The sequence below is a fragment of the Girardinichthys multiradiatus genome, chromosome 7, assembly GCF_021462225.1.
Source record: "Girardinichthys multiradiatus isolate DD_20200921_A chromosome 7, DD_fGirMul_XY1, whole genome shotgun sequence".
NCBI classification, from domain to species: Eukaryota; Metazoa; Chordata; class Actinopteri; order Cyprinodontiformes; family Goodeidae; genus Girardinichthys; species Girardinichthys multiradiatus.
In genome coordinates, this window is record NC_061800.1 from 30,010,477 (window position 1) to 30,030,986 (window position 20,510).

Here is a 20,510-nt window from a genome sequence, read left to right on the forward strand (position 1 = left end):
CCAATGTTAAACAATGAGGCTCTGATTGAATTATGTGCTTGGCAATGTTCCATAAAATCAATAATATTTCCAGCATTCATGCTATTTTTAGATTACAAAGCCAACAATACTGTAAACACAACAGCCTCAACAAAACAACATTTACTGCATTATAGAGCCAGCTGCCTGAACAAGAAGCCTAATTGATTTTTATTTTCTGCACGTGATGTTTACAACCGCTTTCCAGGCTAATTCGAAAAATAATTAAAAGTTATTTGCTGCGTGTTTATTACTAAATATTTAATCCCTAAAGCCATAATTAATTTTAAAATAACAGCTCAGAAGAAAATTGCCAGCACATTTGTCATACAGTCAATACACAGAGTAAACTTGATCCTAACAATGTTATACATTATGATTTAGATGTGTTTTTCGTGTGTCTTGTTTTCTGCTTTACAACAAATCATTTCTAAGTATTTTATTGGGATTTTATTTATTAGGCCAATGAAAAGAAGCATATAAGTGTGAAGTGTAAGAAAAATTATACTTTTTAATCAAAATTATGAATAAAATTCAGAAAGATTTGTGGTGTGCTTCTGTATTCAGCCCTCTTTAATCTAATACCCCTAAATGAAATCCAGTGTGACCAACTGCCTTCAGAAGTCCCTTAATTAGTATATAGAGAAACTTGAGATGGTCCTCACATAGAGAAACATGGTGTTGGTAGCATCAGGCTGTGGGAATGTTTATTTTCAGCAGGGGCAAAGAAGCTGGTGAGAATTTATGGCAAGTTGGAGGGAGCTAAATACAAGGCAATCCTGGAAGAATTCCTGTTTTCAGCTAGAAAAAACAGAGGCAAATGGTCCCCTTTCAGCAGGACAACAACCCTAAACGTACAGTAAGAGATTTTAAGAAAAAAAAATTAAAAATAGACAAAAATTACAGTCTCTGAATGTGCAGGTAGAGAAACGCCCCAAAAGACTTACAGTTGTAAAGGTCAGTCAGTCAGTCATTTTCTACCGCTTTTGTAAAGCTAGCTCTACAAAGCATTGACTGAGGGGCTGAATGCCTTAAGCCTGCCAAACTACTCAGATTTCTATCAGTTAATAAACCTTGAAAACAATGTATTCTTTTTTCTTCCAATTCACAATTATATGATATTTTGCAATGAAATAAAAATATAACAAAACAGATATTTGTTATATGTAGTTGCAATGAGAAAATGTGAAGAAGTATGAATACCTTTGTATAGCAGTGTTACAGATTAAGGTTTTACAATTGTGCAAAAATAATACACAACATTTTATGACATTAAAAGAAAGAAACAAGGTTTTCATAAAAATAATTTAAAGAATAAAACTAGAGAAAGGGTTTATGATGTGAAAAGAGGTTCTCCTCACATCAACTTTTTTGCTACTTGCGCGTTCAGTTCACATCTTAATCTTGGCTTCTAGCAACAAAAGATGAAGGATTAAGATAGTCAATGCTGACTGTGAGTACTACATTATCACAGGACATGTCTGCAGAAAAAAAGTTTTAAAAAGGTTCATTTTGCGGTAAAATGTCTATCTAAAAAAAAACATCTTAAATGTACATTAAGAAATTAGCATATCCAGTGTAAAAGTTCAGGTCAAATTGTTCAATTGTGTCCATTGTAAAGAGCAAATTAAAACAAAAACAGCCTGTTTTGAATATGCTGACTATTTTGTCTGAGTGTTTATTCTGCTCCAAGTCACACCATGATGAATTTGGAATTAATGCTCCCCCTGTGAAGAAACATTTATTCCATTAAACTCCTGCGTCAAACCTCACTTCACATCCACAAAAGGAAATTAATAGAGTTAGCACGACCCTGTCTCTAAAATTAGTCAACACAAACATCTTTTCATGCAAACCTATTGGAGGCTTGTTAGTGATTACTCATCAACAATATTCAGCAGCTCCTGTTGTAGCTGTCTGCACATTACATCACACACCACTGCTTAAAGCAAAGCCTTGTGAATCTCAAAACATTAACATGCAGCTGTGAAAATCTGTTTTTAATTATTTATTTTTCTACATCCAAATTTGTAAGGTACGAATTGCCTGTTTGACTGAATTGTTTATTTATTCCGATGATCCTCTGTATTTTACTAATTGTCTCTCATTTATTAATTTCTAGTAAATTTTTAGTAAATTCGTATAATCCTTACATCTAACACAACAGAGAACAATTATAGATAATTTAATTTGCCTGCATAGACAGCAAGGTGATCAAAATTTTAAAATCTCAAAATTATTCTTACTCTGATTAAATTACATTTTTAAATTTTAAATGACTTGTTTAAAACTCAAGCATGTCTTGACGTTGGACCCAACTTGGATTTTCATTTTTTTACTTGGGACTTGACTTGAGACTTGCAATACAATGACTTGGTCCCAACTATTATGATTAGTACTTCACTGATGTGATGAGCTGCATTTTATTTTGCTTGCTCACACTTCACCAGTTGACAGTGATTACACTACAGAGACAGTACAGCTTAATAGCCATGTTATCTGTTATCAGAAATATCTGTTCATGTGACAAATGAGAAACAAATATGTTGAATTGTTTGATTGTCTGGCCCCACTTACTGCTAATTTGTCTGATAGAAAATTATTATTATTATGTAACATGATTTTAAATCACATTTGGATGAATGGATCATTTTGACACGTGTGTGTCAAGTTAACGATTTAAAATAAATACTTCCCAAAAAATACATAAGTCAAAATGGAAATAACTATGTTGTATCAAAAACACAATATTTCAACAATACTTAAAAATACTTTCAATCAGCCTGCATGAAATACCAAAGGAAAGAAAAGTGGTTAACTTTCACCCATGTTGTGCATTAGAATAAGTGTAAAAATGCTGTGCCTCAAACAGCTAAAAAAAATTATTTTTAAATTTTAATCTTGACCTATTGAAAGTATCTCTATATATTGTATATACAATTGAAATTAACTGAATGAAATGGATCACAATCCTCTCAAGGTCGGGGTTATGCCTGTTGCTTATGCACCTAAACTTTTTTCTTCCACTCATCCTTCCCTTAGTGAATTAATTTGTAAAGACCATGACATCACATTTTTATGTTGAAAAATATTGTTTATATAATGTTCAAATTTTCTGAGAAACTGAATTTTGGGTTTTTATTAGCTATAAGACATCATCTTTACAAAAAAGTGACAAAATAATAGTTTGGAATAAGTATCACTATGTATGGAATTAATCTATATATTTTTATATTTCACTTTTTATAGAATTACTAAAATATTGTTTAAATTGATTTACTGAAATGATTTAACTTTTTGATGATATTCTAAAGTAGATGCTGTAATGTAAAGGTCTTTAAATCTTCTGCAAGAGCGAAGAAATGGATCAGTATTTTCTTCATACTTTACAAGAAACTCAAATGCAGGTCTCCAGGGAAGCCTCCCACAGCAGCATATGGATATGCAGTAACCAGATCCATTTCCAATTTCTGACCAATCACACAGCTGTTGAGAAATAATGCTCTAATTTTTTCATGCAGCCTTTAGAGAAAGAACATTTCTATATTCTTGTGGAGAAGGTACAATCCTTAATGTGAATATTTTTAAAACTTACAAGGCTTTGCCTTCCAATAGGTTTGCATCAAAAGATGTTTGTGTTGACTAATTTAAAAGACAGGGTTTTGATAACTGTATTAATTTCCTGTTATTGATGTAAAATGAGGGTTTGAAACATGGGTGAAATGGAATATTGATAAAGGGCTTTAATAGACTAAATATTTATCTACATGGCGATTTATATCAAATATCATGGCGTAATTTGTGGCAGACACAAACACAGAGAAACAGCCAATATATATAAGGAAAGCTGTTCTTGTTTTAATTTGTAAATCAAAATGAACACAGCACAAGTTGGCCATTAACGTTTACACAAACTTTAGTAAATATCTGATGCACATTTAATTTCTCTAAAAGCACTGATTCTACCTGCTGTAAATCCTTTGTGAATCTCCTCAATATTCTTGGATTAGATTTGCTTCACAATTCTGTCAAGTTGAATGCACAGTTTTTTGTACCATACTTTTTGCTTCCTCTAAACCTTCTATTAGGTTTAGCTTGGATACAACATTCAGTAAACAGCCAGCTTCTTTAGAAATTACTTTTAAAATGTTTCTAACCGTGGGACATTCATATTAAAACTAGAAAATGCTTTGCTCATTATCACTGGTTTTAATCGCAACTATATTGTTCATACAGACATTTGTTGCCAAATCTGAGGGGCACTTGTTTACTGCAAGACACTGCTGCTGACAGCCACGGTGTCATCATTCAAACTAGAAGCATCTGCGATTCTGCCTGATTCCCAGCGCTGTGAGATAATTCACTGATCACAACCCTGTACACAATCACAGATGTGCAGGAGACTGAGCATCAAGTGTGTTAGGGGTATTCACAGTATTACTTCAGCTCTATTGCTTCAAAGTCCCACTGCCTTTAGGCCCATGCAAGCGTGCTGTGGTGAATGAAGCAGGCAAAGCTAATGTGAACTTGAGGGCCAAAGCGTTTGAGAGTTAAGCGTGAATGGAAATCCTATTCTATGGTGAGCCTGTTAAACAGCCTCTAGCCACAACTTTGTCGCCATCGACATACGTGGTCACGGCGTACCAAATCTCAGGAAATTGTAGCATGAAAAACATATTGTTTATAGGTCAGGAACTGGTACTTCATCACCATCAGAGGTTATCAGCTTTATTGAACAGTAGACTCAAGTAAAATCGATATTGTAAATACATGGTGACAATATCAACATCAGCAATTAGATTGTGGACTGATCCTACACCTGAGGCAAAATATGGTACAGTAATATACAAGACTCAAATAGTTTCATCTTACATCTTTTAACAATGCCCTATTGGTCCTGCAGATGATGTAGGTAGATGTAGATGATGTTGTAAGACCCCAGTCTCCTCTGTGAAACCCCGCTGCCTGTTTCAGTTCACTCCATGTTTGAACCAAGCAGCCCACAAAGGAGACTCTCAGGTCAGGATCAGCAGTACGGTTCTTCTAAAACTAACCATTAATGGTACTGGACTAAATCTCTAATTAATATAAATTTAATTTACATAATAATTCAATAGCCATTGCCCAAGCACTGCATAATTACAGAGTTGCATCACGTATGTTCAGTTGTGTTGCTAAAGACCTGCTGTTCTGCAACGCCCACATTCATACGGTACACAGTGTGAGAGACACAACAATAATATTAAACTGTGCACCTCTACTTATAGTGAGGCCATGACATGGTTCAATATTACATGGAGATGCAAAAATCATAAAAATATATATAAACATTACGGTAATCAGAAAACTCAAGTAGAACAGTATGTCCTTCCAACCAAAAATAGCAGTGGTAAAAAAAGAAAAAGCTGCTTTTGTTATTTTCTGCTGTTGCTGTGCATTATTCCTGAAATAGAAATCCAGTCAAATGAGAAATCCCATATCAGATTGTCTGTCGTATTATTGGTAGGGTCTTATGTAACTCTGTAATACACAGCAGCCCAGCACTCTGTGTTTCTATGGAAACAAAACTGTTGGAATGAGTACATGTGACAGCCATAAACCTTTTCACTGCTCCATTTGGTCAAAAGTAACAGTGACATGACACAAAACAAGAGTTTTGCTCTCTCAAAGACCCTGAGCATAACAGAGAGCATTTTTCCATCAAGTGCGGGTTCTGATCATCCATAAAGCACCCGAGTCAGACAAATATTGTTTTTACAGTTAGAGACTTGTGACCTTTTAAGCACAAAACCGCAGAGTTAAGAGTGCTGTCTTTAGTGGAGTCTGGAAATTATATATTTTGATGACGTATTTTCAGCGAAGCCCAGAACTCTTCTTACAAATGTCATCTTTAATAAAGCACAGAGCAGGTCCCTTTCTTCTCCTATCACTCTTACAGTGAACTGCAGAGTGTGCATTACTGCATGAAAAGTGTGTGTGGCGGGGAGGGGTGGGGGGTTGCAAACCCACAGAAACCCAACCCTTTGGTGAAAAGACCATAATTTTTTTTATAAGTAAAATAATCAACAAAACTGTTTTAGAGGTAGTAGAATTATATTGAAGTAGAAAAATAAAAAAGAACTAGACAGCTATATCAGACTTTCTCCGGCATATTCAAGCTTTTGATTATGAAAAATATGAAAATACCTTCTGCTGAAAGCTAGTGATAATATTGCTACAGTTAAAAAAGGGGCAGGGATGTAAGAGAGTCATTGTTTCTTGCAGTGAGGCCTGCTAGATATTTTTGCTAATTATTTTGCTTACCAAATAAAATTGTTTCAATTGTCTTGAAAATCATGTTGCATTTTAAAAAGTAAGATGTAATAACGTAAAGATGTGTTTTTTTTCTCATACAATTACAAGTTATTAGAGCATATTATGGTCTACATAATATTATCTGATACATTTTTAATTCTATTTGTTTTATCTCTGAATAAATTAGTCTTTTGTCATCTGTACCATCAGCTTTTAACTAAGAAAGAACATTCTGACATGATTTGTTCTGTCAGATATTATTCTTGAAGTTTCGAGGAGTGCCTCGTTAGGTCAGGATCTACAGCATTCTGTTAACTAACATAATAATGAAAAGATAAAACCCAACAGCTTCTGGGTAATCAAGCCAAATCTATTGTAATATATTATACATTATAATTTAATGAATTAATCTTACCACTTTTGGGGTGCTAACAGACTATTTATTAAGCAATGAATTTTTAGCCCAAGTTGTCAAATGATCATTAATTTTTTTTAAAAGGGACAAAATTAAATGATGTTCATGGCAAAAAGTAACTTATTCTCTTGTTAAGCTGAAGCACACAGTTACACTTTTCTTCTTTTATTACACATTTAAAATAATTTATTTAGGGGACCAAAGAAAAATTTTACCATCTAAAGTATTTACAATTTAAAAAATATCATAGTTGGGAATGCCAATAGAGTTTCTTATAAGTCTTAAGACTTCTGTGTAAATTACTATCTAATACAAACTTAATGAGGGTTTATAAGGTAATGCTAACACAATCTACTCTCATATTCTTCAGATTGGAGTTGTTTCAAGATGGTACAAATTAGTACTGGGTAATAAAACAATTTCAATCATTTATTGAGAAACAGAAAATGTCAATAACAATGGTAAAGGGAGGCTATAAAATTCAATAAGACAGAAAATATATGTGGCCTAACAGGCAATACATGGGGTCACCATTATATTTAAGTATTTTTACAAGATGGAGAACATATTACAACCTTTAGTGTAAACTTGATTTGCAGTATTATACTCAAACTTCTTCTCAAACATATTTGCATTTTTAAATAGTATGCCAAATGGGATTTTTAAAGTGTCATTATTATCATTCCAAAAAAGTCCTGCAAAGTCAGTATTTACCCTTTGGCAATATTTGAAAATACATCTCATTAGTTGACATTAAGGTTTTATTACATGTTTTAATTTGTTCTTTAAGTTTGTATTGAAACAGATGCTTAAACACTAAACCTTTATTTTAAAACCTTATTGTGATAATTATCAAAACATAGCAAAAATCAGTTTTTGTCCATATTGTACAGCTGTGGTACGAATCTGGTTTGCCTTGGGCTTCAGTTAGACCAGCCATTAGATCTACCCTCTAGAAGTAACTAATCTGCTTTTAAATAATAATTGAACAAAAAAACAACCTTTCTGCTGCAGGTCAAGCAAGTTAATCACTGGTTTTTACCTCTTACAACAATCCCACTTCAAAAAAGTCTTATCTATCCCTTCAATGGCCATCATCTGTCAATAAGTCACATTTTGCCAGTATTTTTAGGATGGGCACAACTGTTAGAACAAGTCAAAGAACAGGACAAAAATAAACCAAATGCCCTTTAAAACTGTTATTTTCTGGGATGTTCTTCTTGACATGAGTGAATCTGTGCTGCATGGTTTTGAACACTTAGGGCTGGTTGGAATAATTTTAAAATGTTGTAAAGGCCAGGTTATTAATGCGTAAACCTTAGAACTGACAGAGAATCAGGTTAAAGCTTTTAGCACAGGTGCATGAAGATAATGCCATACCACAAAAAAATAAAGAAGTAAGAAAAATAATCCTGTCCTATCTGTTGTTGCTTACATAGAAGAACAGCAGGGCATGAGGTACTGTGTCGTGATGGCAAGATAGACATGTTTGCAACATCAGTATTATGTCAACATAAGAAACTGGAGCTGACAAAAAACATCAAACTATTCTTCATATGTTTTTTTATACTTTGTACTAGAGTCTGATTTTGCAGGTGTTCATTTATGCATTTGATGCAAATAAGGGATGCGTGATATGCAGTGCCGTGAAAAAGCTATCCAAACCAACCTGGCCCTCTATGATAAAGTAAATTTCCGCCAAAACCTAACAACTATTTGTGCCACTCATACCAACAATAACTCAAGAGTTTGCGATAACTTGTAATTAGTCTTTAACACTAAGGCATTTCAAAACACACTGTTTGGCACAAATTTTTAAAATTTAGCCACATTGGAGGGCTTTCGAATGTGAATGGCATGTTTATAGTTGTGCTACAATATCTGAACTGAATTTAAGTCTAGACTTTTGCTATGCCGCTCCAAAACTTCAGTAAATTTTTTGAGTCATTTAGAGGCGGTCTTGCTACTGTGCTTTTGGTCACTGTTCTGCTGCAGAACCAAAGTGTAATTGGGCTTAAGGTCTTGTACTGATGGATGGACATTCTCCTTCAGGATTTTCTGGTTGAGAGCAAATTTCCTGATTCTATCAATTATGGCATGGCTGACGAAGTAAAGCAACCCACAAGATCATCACAACATTTGACTGTCAGTATGATGGTCTGTTTCTTAAAAGCTGTGTTAGTATTAAGCCAGATGGAACAGGACACACACCTTCCAAAAAGTTCCACTTTTTCTAATCAGTCTACAGATTTTCCAAAGGTCTTCAAGATCATCAGGATGTTTTATGGCAAACAAGAGATGGGCCTTATGTTCTTTTTGGTCAACAATGATTTTGGCCTTTGAACTTGGAGACCATTTTGCCCAGTCTCTTTCTTATTGATAAATCTTGAAAAGTGACCTTAACTGAGGCAAGTGAGGTCCTCAGTGCTTTAGATGTTGTTCTGGGTTGTTTTGTGACCTCCTAGTTGAATCATCGATGTGCTCGTGGACTAACTTTGGTTGACTGGCCTCTCCTGGTTAGGTTCACCACTGCTGTCTTCTCCAGTTGTAAATAATAGCTCTCACTTTTTTTGCAGGGCATCCTGAACTCTTAGAAATGGCTTTTTAACCCTTTCCAGACTGACTGGGGTCAATCTGATTGTTTCTCGGCTGTTTTTGAATTTCTTTAAATTATATGTAGCTTTTTGAGATCTTTCAGCTGTCAGAGACATTTGATTTAAATAACTAATTAGATCTGCACGTCAGTTGAATATCAGACCTTAGTTTGGCTTGTAAAATTAAGCTAAGCTTTTTAAATAATGCAGTTTAATCACAGTTAATTCATGATTTAACAAGCGGGTGCAATCATCTTTTTATATAGGGCAAGGTCATTTTGTATTGTTTTATTTATCTTAATGAATGAAATCATTTTAAAAGCTGTTTTTGTATTTACTCAGGTTGTCTTTATCAATATCAAAATTTGCTTGATGATCTGAGAAAATTAAAGTGTGACAAAAAAGAAAAAATTGAAGAAATCTTTATAAGGGCAAACACTTACAGTCTTACAGGAATGTAATTGAAATGTAATGGAAGAATTAGGTTTAGAACTACTCAACCACCAACAATTTCAACACTCATCAGTACAAAATTAACTTTATATTGTTGTAGATTCTCAATTATTCAGAACATGATTTAGTTTTTCAATTCTAATGTAGTCTCAATAAGTTCCAGACTTAGACACCTTTAGGCTCTTTTGAGGGCTGCACGGTGGCGCAGTTGGTAGCACTGTTGCCTTGCAGCAAGAAGGTCCTGGATTTGATTCCCGACCAGGGGTCTTTCTGCATGGAGTGTGCATGTTCTCCCCGTGCATGTGTGGGTTCTCACCGGGTACTCCGGCTTCCTCCCACAGTCCAAAGACATGCCTGTTAGGTTAATTGGTCACTCTAAATTGCCCTTAGGTGTATGAATGAGTGTGTGCATGGTTGTTTGTGTGTTGCCCTGCGATGGACTGGCGACCTGTCCAGGGTGTACCCTGCCTCTCGCCCATAGACTGCTGGAGATAGGCACCAGCTCCCCCGTGACCCACTATGGAATAAGCGGTAGAAAATGACTGACTGACTGTAGTCTCAATACGTTCCAGACTTAGACACCTTTAGGCTCTTTTGAGGTTAGGTATGGTGTGACAGTCATAATCATTTTTACATCAATGGCCAGTCTGTCCGATGTCTTGGCTTTGTTGTCTGCTGTGAGATGTGTCCCTAAAAGTTCAATCTGTTCAAGGTATGAATAGTTGTGCAACTGCCTGCAGAACTCAGTCAAGTCTTCCTTGTTAGTTAGGTGTAATGATACATAAAGTGGTTGATCAAAGTATTACTTTATGTTCACAAAAAAGGGAAGGTTAGCTATTAGATTAGATAAACTAAGCATCCCCTTTTTTTTCACAAAAAAGTTAAGAGAATTGACCACTCTATATAATGCTTGCATAATTTTGTGGTGGTGCTAATGCCAAAAATCCCAACATTGAAAATGCTCCCTTTTGTGTTTTGTGAATCTCTGTTTAGCATAGCATTTTCAGTTTCAAATTTTTTCAGTGTAATCTGTTTACATTTTATACAAGAGATGATTAAATGCTATCCAGACTAAGTAAAACTGGTTAACGGATGCTAACTTTAGTGTTGTAGCAGGTAACAGCAGTAACCAGTTGCAGTATTCTCACAGTGCTTACAAGCAACTTGCATTTTTTCTGTCACATTCCCAACTTTCTTGTTTTCACTGAGTATCAAAAAGGTTACCAAACAAACTATTCATATATAAGGTATAAAAGTTGTGAAACAGCTTGCAAAGCTTAGATACAGCTTAAGCATTGGCAGCTGGTGAAAAATATTCTTGGTGGGGCTGATGTAACAATACATTTCTCTACCAACTCTAATATATGAAATGGAATCAACAGTGAGACGACAAATACAATTGAACAGTATCCTTTTCATCATCCCGCGCAATGCCAGTTCAAAACCACCACAAAACTTCATACAGTCAGTGAGTTTAGATAAAATATGATGATCTTATCAACCTCCTCACTGTGCCTTCTTACCGCAACGCGGTGTCCATCATCCAACTGCGCCGCTATGCTAATCTTTCCGTGCACAGCTAGGTTGACACAGTTTTTCACATGAACTCTTGACTGTTTATTCTTCTTAATGCGTTCTGAAAGATGCTTCAAGTTGGTTTGTCCTGACTGTGTCCACGTTAAGTCACATCTGGCACTTTTAAAAAGAATGCAGGGAACAGAAAAGTGCAGTGGCTATTCCACAGCCAGTTAGTCAAGGCTTGCGCTCAAACCAATTCTTGCAAAAACTCCGGTTGTAGACTTTATTTTTCTCCTTGGTCTGCTGGTTTATGATAATGTCGGGCTTGTCGGGTCCCATCTCCTTAATCCGGATTTTCTCTTTCACTGTCCTTCTTGCGAACAGGTAGATAAATAAGGATCTCACAGAATTCAGTGGAAGCTGCACCTCGCTAGTTGAGTTTCACCATCATCCGTCTGATTGACTGCGCCGCACAAGCATTTTTTGGGGTTTTTTTTACCTGCGAGGGGCGATATTTTCAGTGCCCCAAAGCCATGAAATTCTACGAAACTGATTGGCCATATAATTATTCATTTGCCCTAGGAACTTTACACAATTGGCTATTCGGCTGCACCACTGGGGCACTCTGAACATGATAGAAACACGGGCTCTTCACAGATGAAAGCAGGTTCACACTGAGCACATGTGACAGACGTGACAGAGTCTGGAGACACCGTGGAGAGCGATCTGCTGCCTGCAACATCCTTCAGCATGACCGGTTTGGCAGTGGGTCAGTAATGGTGTGGGGTGGCATTTCTTTGGAGGGCCGCATGGCCCTCCATGTGTTCGCCAGAGGTAGCCTGACTGCCATTAGGTACCAAGATGAGATCCTCAGACCCCTTGTGAGTCCATATGCTGGTGCAGTTGGCCCTGGGTTCCTCCTAATGCAGGACAATGCTAGACCTCATGTGGCTGGAGTGTGTCAGCAGTTCCTGCAAGATGAAGACATTGAAGCTATGGACTGGCCCTCCCGTTCCCCAGATCTAAATCCAATTGAGCACATCTGGGACATCATGTCTCGCTCCATCCACCAACGTCACGTTGCACCACAGACTGTCCAGGAGTTGGCGGATGCTTTAGTCCAGGTCTGAGAGGAGATCCCTCAGGAGACCACCCGCCGTCTCATCAGGACCATGCCAAGGCGTTGTAGGGAGGTCATACAGGCAATTGGAGGCCACACAATACTGAGCCTCATTTTGACTTGTTTTAAGGACATTACATCAAAGTTGGATCAGCCTGTAGTGTGTTTTTCCACTTTAATTTTGTGTGTGACTCCAAATCCAGGCCTCCATTGGTTAATAAATTTGATTTCCATTGATGATTTTTGTGTGATTTTGTTGTTAGCACATTCAACTTTGTACAGAACAAAGTATTCAATGAGAATATTTCATTCATTCAGATCTAGAATGTGTTATTTGAGTGTTCCCTTTATTGTTTTGAGCAGTGTATATTTCATATTACATAGAGACACTTTAGTAAGTGAAACTGATACATATATAACAGAATTTGTAAAAATGTATTTTACATTTCCCCCAGCGCCGCCTATAGGCCGGCCACCACTGAGCTTTAGTGGTGTGGAATTCAGTTTTCTGCTGCGTCACATACGAGGCACTCGTTTAATTTTCAGGTAGTCTATAGATCCATTAATTCATGTTAAAAAAAACAAGATGATGATGTCACAATAAATGTGCCTCGTATGTGGCCGACCATTGTTAGCCGAATTAATCAGAATGCAAGTCAAGCTGTCAGTTTCACCTACAGATTCAAGTATCCAGCTTGCTAAGGTAAGTGAATTGCCCTGATAGCTGCCAATATTATACGTTATTATTGTGTCTTTAAAATCTGAATCAAAATTGAAATGTGGATGTAGAGTCTTATTCCCATTGCTGTAGGTCAGTGGGACAAGCAGAAATGATGCTTCTAAAAAAACTATGGGACATAAAGAAAAAACTGTAGCACTTTTAACTTTTTTTCCATTTATGACTACTGATTTCAACCCCTCTAATAAAAAATGCAATTAGTAATAATTTTTTTATTTTATTTAATCCGACATCTGGAGATCATTTTAAGGTCTTTGTATTTTACAGCCAATCTTAAGTATAAATTTGTGAGCTACTTCATTTTTACTACAGGTTGGACTGTGAAAAGGCATAACTGAAAATATGATGTTTGGACCTGATTAATAAAAAATGTCAAGTTGCCCTTTTTGAAACACTTTGTACCTGCCTCTTAAGAGCATGCATTAAGATGATTGAATTGCTCAGTTCTATCTGCAATATTGGGAGTCAGTACATCAATTTATGCAAAACCCAGCAAAATCACTATTCTGGAGATTATATCAATATAGGTGAAATTTATTATATATAAAAATAATGCAAAGTGCTATTTAAGTCAAGTATATTCGCCAGTTCTATATTTTTATCACTTTATTTGTAAGTTAGATTTAAAAAACTCATTCAAACTGCTAATCTTATTTGTGAAAATTAAGGTGTTTTCATATATTTTATGCAAGTCTTAGTTCTTATTTCTTGCATTTTTTCAACATATCCAGATGTCTTAAAACCCTAATTATAATTGGCTTAGGAGTAAAAATGACTGCACTATAAATAAGTGTCTACAAGATCTATTTCTACATTAAAAACACACACTGAAGCTCAATTAAGGAAAAGAATGAACCAAATGGGAAAAACAGCACTAGAATCGGTAAAGAGCCAGTTCCTCAGTCAGCCCTTTAAAAGAGAAATTTGTGACTGTGGATCCATTGAACTTCTAATTTCAGTAAATCATTATCTGTTCCCCTCAGTGACTCAGTTTAAGATAATACAAGTGCATTTCAAACAGTCTGCTGAGAAAAGCCACTCCACAAAGTGCTGCATAGCATGAAATTCACAAACACTCCTGAGAGTGGCCTTTTGCACTGGGAACTTATATACATATTTACGGTACATGCCTTCAGTTTATGACCTTAAGTTGTCGTATATTTATTTCAAGTTGCAGAATGATGAAAATTCTCTGTAAATTTTGCTAATCTTAAATTTACTACACAAAAATACTTGACCATTCTCACTTGACAGAAAACTGCCAAGTAATAATGGTCAGGTATTTCTTTTTCATTATACAAAGAAAATGCAAAATTATAGCCTAATTTCTACACAAAAGCATATGTTAATAAACTGGGGCCTCAGACCGACTGGGTGACAGTACGTAGAAAGCATAGTCCGAGATCCCAGCCCATGGGTCAACACCAACACGTCTGCATTTCTAACAGATTTTCCCCGCCCAGCGGCACACCCGCTGAGAAGCTGACTCTAGTAATTGACAGCTCCATAGTCAGAAACATGGCACTAGAGACACCAGTGACCATAGTCAAATGTTTGTCAGGGTCCAGAACAGGCGACATTAAATCCTACCTGAAATTGCTGGCCAAGGATAAGCATAAACACAGTAAGATTGTTATTCATGCTGGCAGTAATGACACCCGGTTATGCCAGTTGGAGGTCCCCAAAAGTTGTTTGCCAAAACAATGTCGGACTCCATAATTTTCTCTGTTCCCATCCCTGATCTGACCAGAGACAACATGTTTAGGCTGTCATTCAACCGCTGTCCTGAAACGATGTGGGTTACATTGATAATTGCCGAACATTTTGGGGAAAACCTGGTCTGATCCGGAGAGACGGCATCCACCCCACTTTGGATGGAGCAGCTCTTCTTTCTAGGAATCTGGACGAATTTATTAGTTCTCCAGAACTCTGACAACCCCGGGTTCAGACCAGGAAGCAGGGTCTTAGTTTAACACTGTACCGTTACCTACCCATTACCCTATTAAGACAGTGTGTTACCCACGGCCAAAATTGAATAGATTAAAATATAAACTAAGAGAAAACCATGAAAATCTCATAAAAATAAACACAACTCAGACCAAAAAGAAAAAAAAAATTTTTATGTGGTTTATTGAACATAAGATTTCACTTTTCAAAGACTTTGTTAGTTAGTGACTTGATTTGTGAAAATCAGATTGATTTATTTTGTCTCAAAAACCTGGCTGCTGTATTAAAAGCAAGAGGATTATGTTACCATAAACCTGTCAATGTTATGATTTGGGGTTTTTTGGTTTCAGGTTTTTTCCTTATATGTTTTTCACTGCTCAAGTTTTGAATCATGCTTTTGTTTATTATTTTTCTGGTCATGTTTTAGTCTTGTTCATGTTTTGTCAAGTTTTGTTTGTTTATTAGAGTCTCTGTTTTTGCCGGAGCCACATTTTGTTCTGTCTGTCAATTAAGTTTATTCGGTTCACCTGCACCATGTTAACCAGTTTTGTTTTCCACCTGTACCATGCTCCATTTATACACACCTGTTCAGTTAGTCATCGCAGAAACATTTCTCATGCTCATGTCTTGTTCGCAAACCAAGTCTTGTCTTTTTGATCATGCCATGCCTGTCTTGTTTGCCCGTTTGTTTTGTTCCTGACTCCTGCTGAGTGTGAGTTTTCGTAATTAAACCTTTTTTCACTTACCATCACGATGTCTGCTCGTCTGCATTCTGGGGTCCTATATCTCACAAACCATAACATTCAACTCCTTTCCACTATTTAAATTTTCACATGCCTAGAAATACTGGGCGAGGAGTAGGAGTAACAACCATCTTTCAGTCTGATTTATTGATTAGTCCCAGACCAACTAATAGCTACAATTCTTTTGAATATTTAATACTTAGTTTTCCTCATCCAAATTGCAAAGCAGTAAAGCCAATTCTGTTTGCTGTTTTGTACCGTCCACCAGGCCCTTACTCTCAATTTTTAGATCAGATCAGATCTCAGACTTCTTATCTGATTTAGTGGTACATGCAGATAAGGCTATTGTAGTGGGGGATTTTAACATTCATGTTGACATTGAAAGTGATAGACTAAATATAGCCTTGAATGCTACCTTACACCAAATTTTCTCAAAACATTAGCAAACCTACCCAATTTTGTCTTCAGTCTCTGGACCTTGTGCTGACATATGGCATTGAGTTTGAAGAAATAACAGTATTTCCTAATAACCATGTCCTTTAATTTAAATGAGTAGTCCACACCTGAAAGAAAATTTCATTACATTACATCATTATCAGACAATGCTGTAACAACCTTTAAAGAATCTGTTCCATTGTTAATTTCCTCATAATCACAGAAAAACAGAGTGGTGGGCAATAATTTTGTTTCTTCCCCTTCACAAATTGATTCTCTCATTCATAGTGTTACTTACTCATTGCGCGGTGCATTAGACAATCTAGCCCCCTTGAAAAAGAAAGTTATTATTCATAGGAGGCTAGCTCACTGGTTTAATTCAGAGCTGCGTTCTTTAAAGGACAATGTTAGAAAAATTCTGAGAAAATGGCGCTCTACACACCCAGAGGACTCCTACGTAATCTAAGAAAATAGTCTACTGTTGTATAAAAAATACACTTTGCAAATTTAGAACAGCTTATTTCTCCTCATTAATAGAAGAGAATAAGAATAATCCTAGGTTACATTTTAGTACAGTTATTAAACTTACAAAGTCACAGCTCTGTTGAGCCGTAAATTCTCTTAGCTCTCAGCTGTTATGACTTTATGAGATTCTTTTTATGGGATTTATTCTATTAAAAACCAAATAATTGGCATAATCCCAATCATAATTATTTCATCCTCACTAAGTATGACAGCATCGGATGTAACTGTAGAAACTGATCTGAGTTTGGACAGTTTTGATCCAGTGGAGCTTCCTGAGTTATCAAAAATATTAGATTCATTTAAATCTTCAACTTGTATGTTAGACCCAATCCCAACCAAATTATTTAGGGGGTGTTCCCTTTGATTACCACCCCCATTTTAGATATGATAAATCTATCCATAGTAAATGGATATGTACCACAGGCCTTTAAAGTAGCTGTAAATAAACCTTTACTTAAGAAGCCTTCGCTTGATCAAGATGACTTAATAAATTACAGACCTATACCCAATCTCCATTCTTTTTGAGCATTTACGCAGCAATGGTCGTTTTGAAGATTTTCCGTCAAGTTTCAGAGCTCATCATAGCACTGAAACAGCAATGATATTATGCCAATGTTTGACATAAAACTTTATTAGAAACTGCTTTGGGATTATTTCAATTGCAATTAACACAGATATGTAAACTAAAAGGAAAAAATAAGAAGCAAGAAAGAGAGAGAGGTTGGGCAAAAAGGAAAAAGGGAGAGAAGGAGAAAAGAATAGAGGAAAGAAAGAAGGGGGAAGAGTATACTATATAACCCTAGAAGACTGCTTCTGCTTCTGCACCCGCAGAAACATATATAACAATAGCAATGTTACCGAAAAGTGGTATTAATGAATGCGAGATGTATTTGGTGGTAACTGCAGCTCAATATAGGCATCTGTGTATCTGTTAACACCTGAATCCAAACACCTGTTGGTGTATGTGTGAGCGCCCTTGTGCAAATAAGGTTTCTCCATAAAAATATGCAATAGTGAGTGTGAGGAGCCACAGACCCATCCCCCTGGACATGGGACAGACACAGAGGAGATCTGAGCCACATACATCCAAAGGCCACCCAGAGCACGGGAACCCCGGGAGGACCACCGCCGGACTACAACAACCCCCCCAAGAGAAGAGCAGAGGAGAGCCCCAGGGGAACCACCCAGTAGCCACGGTGCTCCGGGGAGCCCTAGGGAGCTGCAGCAACAAGCTCACAGGCCCCGCCGGCAGCCGTCTACACCAGAGCAGATCCAACCAGAGACCCAAGACCCCGGGGCATATCACCACCCAAGCAGAGGCCTGATAGAGCCAGGGGGCCCAGGTCCCGGCAACCAGCCACTGGGAGTGAGTCGGCACACGCCAAAGCAGCCAGCCCCAGACACTGAGAACACCAATACACCAGTGGACAGCGACATTAGCCACCGGCAGGGAGTTCGGCGACGACGAAGCTGATCACGAAGAGGGAGCAGCCCAAGATCTAACCTGACACAAAAACAGGCACAGTCACAATCACACATTCCCACTCTCATGCATACACATACAAACACACCCAATATAAGGACACACATAAGGACGTCGTACACTCACTCACAGTCCCCATATATACTCTCAGGTCCAGGTACCGATACCCCAGAGGGGCAACCAGCCCCCGGACCTAGGAGGTAGTCCCCTTCATTCTGGGGTGGAGACAGGCAGACCGCCCCAGCACCAGCCCAGACTATTGCCGGCGCCGCCCGGCCCAGAACCCGACCCCCTGCTCTGACCCCAGCCCCCACCGACCACGATCAACCTAAGGAGCCCCTTACCCCACCTGAACCCCAACATGAATTTCCCCACTAGGCCACCGCCAACCAGGACACGGATATCGAGCACATGCCCCCGAACCCAAACGCCATGAATCCCCTCCCCACAAGGGCAAACCCCCACAGATCAGCTCCACCCCTGAAAAGATGATGACACATCCACACAGCACATGCTCAACACACGGCCCATCTCCAAGCACCCCTGCTGCCTCCTGCCCTCCACCACATAGTACACCGTGACAGCAAGGCCCATGTGCAACACCACCCCAGCCTCCATCCACAAAAACAACAGAGCAGACACCACCGAGCACTGTACTCACAATGGACCCCCCGACCCCACACCAAGACGGGACAAACCGATGGCACCTACTATGCCCCCACAACCACACAAACACACCACATTATGGCTAATCTAACAGCATAATGCAGGATTCAAAGGCAGAAAGGGCTGGAGCTCACTGATTAGTTTTCAGCTTTGTTGTGTAAATTTCAAGGACACTAGATGGTGTTGAAACATTACTTTGCATGAAGTTTGCAGAATAAAGCTGAACACTGATCAGGTAACTCCAGTCATTAGCCAGAAATATTTTTTAAATACTTTAGTTTAAAAGCATTTTAGTAAAATATTTGCAGCTTGTGAAGCTGACTAAGTGTCAAAAATAACCTACTGGTAAGAAGTTTAAATCAGAAATATGGGGCTAGGAAAGAATATACAAAAGGCTAAATTAAATACCAAAACATGTAAAGCCTTTTTTTACATGACAAAAAAAGTTAAGAATCCACACTCAATGGTGAAAATTAAATTAAATTCTGTCTGTTAAAAGGTAATGTAACCATATTGCAATAAATTCAGTATCAGATTAAATAGAGAAATTGGCAGGATGTGTCCTCTCTTGTTTGCACAGCCAGTGCACAAGATGGTTATCTATAGTGATGCAGACCCAAGAATTATTGCTGAGCCTGTACCTATATAAACCTATACAAAGACAGCCCTTTAAATCACTGCATGCCTCCTGGTTACAGCACCTCTCTAAACAGATGTTTCTTCTCTGGAGTTAACAGAATCAATTGGATGGGATGGTAAACTCATAGTCTTGCTAATGCCAGTCGTTTAAACACGACGCATGATGTCAAGCAGTGTTATGAAAAGTTCATTCATCACCTGTTTCTAGATTTTAGGGGTGGATGTTGTAGGGTTCTATGATGCTTGCAATATTATGATCTTTTGTTGTGTGATCTATTCTGGGTGATCAGCAACATCAAGGCATGTGTTTGTGACCTTACTCACCCTCTGCGTCCAACGAGGCAAGTACATTCACACAGCATTTTACATAAATATAGTCAATTCATAATTAATGCATAGCAAATTTGAATAGATAGGAAATCATTTGTTGTATGATACTAGGATTGATTGTCATATTAGTGAGTTTAAAAGGGTTTATACATAGCATAATATAGGTGAACATAATTTCAGTTTATGTGATTTGAGTACATAACATTGCACCACAGCAGAAACATTTATTTTGTAGGTATTCAGTTGATGACGTGTGCAGATGTCGTGCATTCAAAGTGTGCTTAATTTAACTCAGTCTTGTTTGTTTGCCTTAATTCGCTGGTGGTGACCTGCTGGGATGGCATCAAATTCCCGGCCCGGATTATTGTCCTATTCTTCCCCTGAACCCAGCCGAAGCACTCACTATCAAAGTCAAGTCAAGCACAGGTAACTCTATCAAATGCATCTATGAATCCATGTCTGTTGAATGCTTTGGTGATTGCCGTATAATGCCATTACTCCACATGATGTTCTCTGCTTCCAGTTTTAGATGTGTTAGTTCTTGTTCTGCTCTCGGTGGAGGACGCATGCAATTACTGTCCCTCCTTCTTG

At 37.5% G+C, this 20,510-nt stretch overlaps 1 protein-coding gene across 1 annotated transcript in view; it reads right to left on the reverse strand.

Annotated features, from left to right (window-relative positions):
• kcnj3a (potassium inwardly rectifying channel subfamily J member 3a) overlaps positions 1–20,510 on the reverse strand; it is a 78,930-nt gene that overhangs the window by 8,571 nt on the left and 49,849 nt on the right. The window lies entirely within an intron of this gene.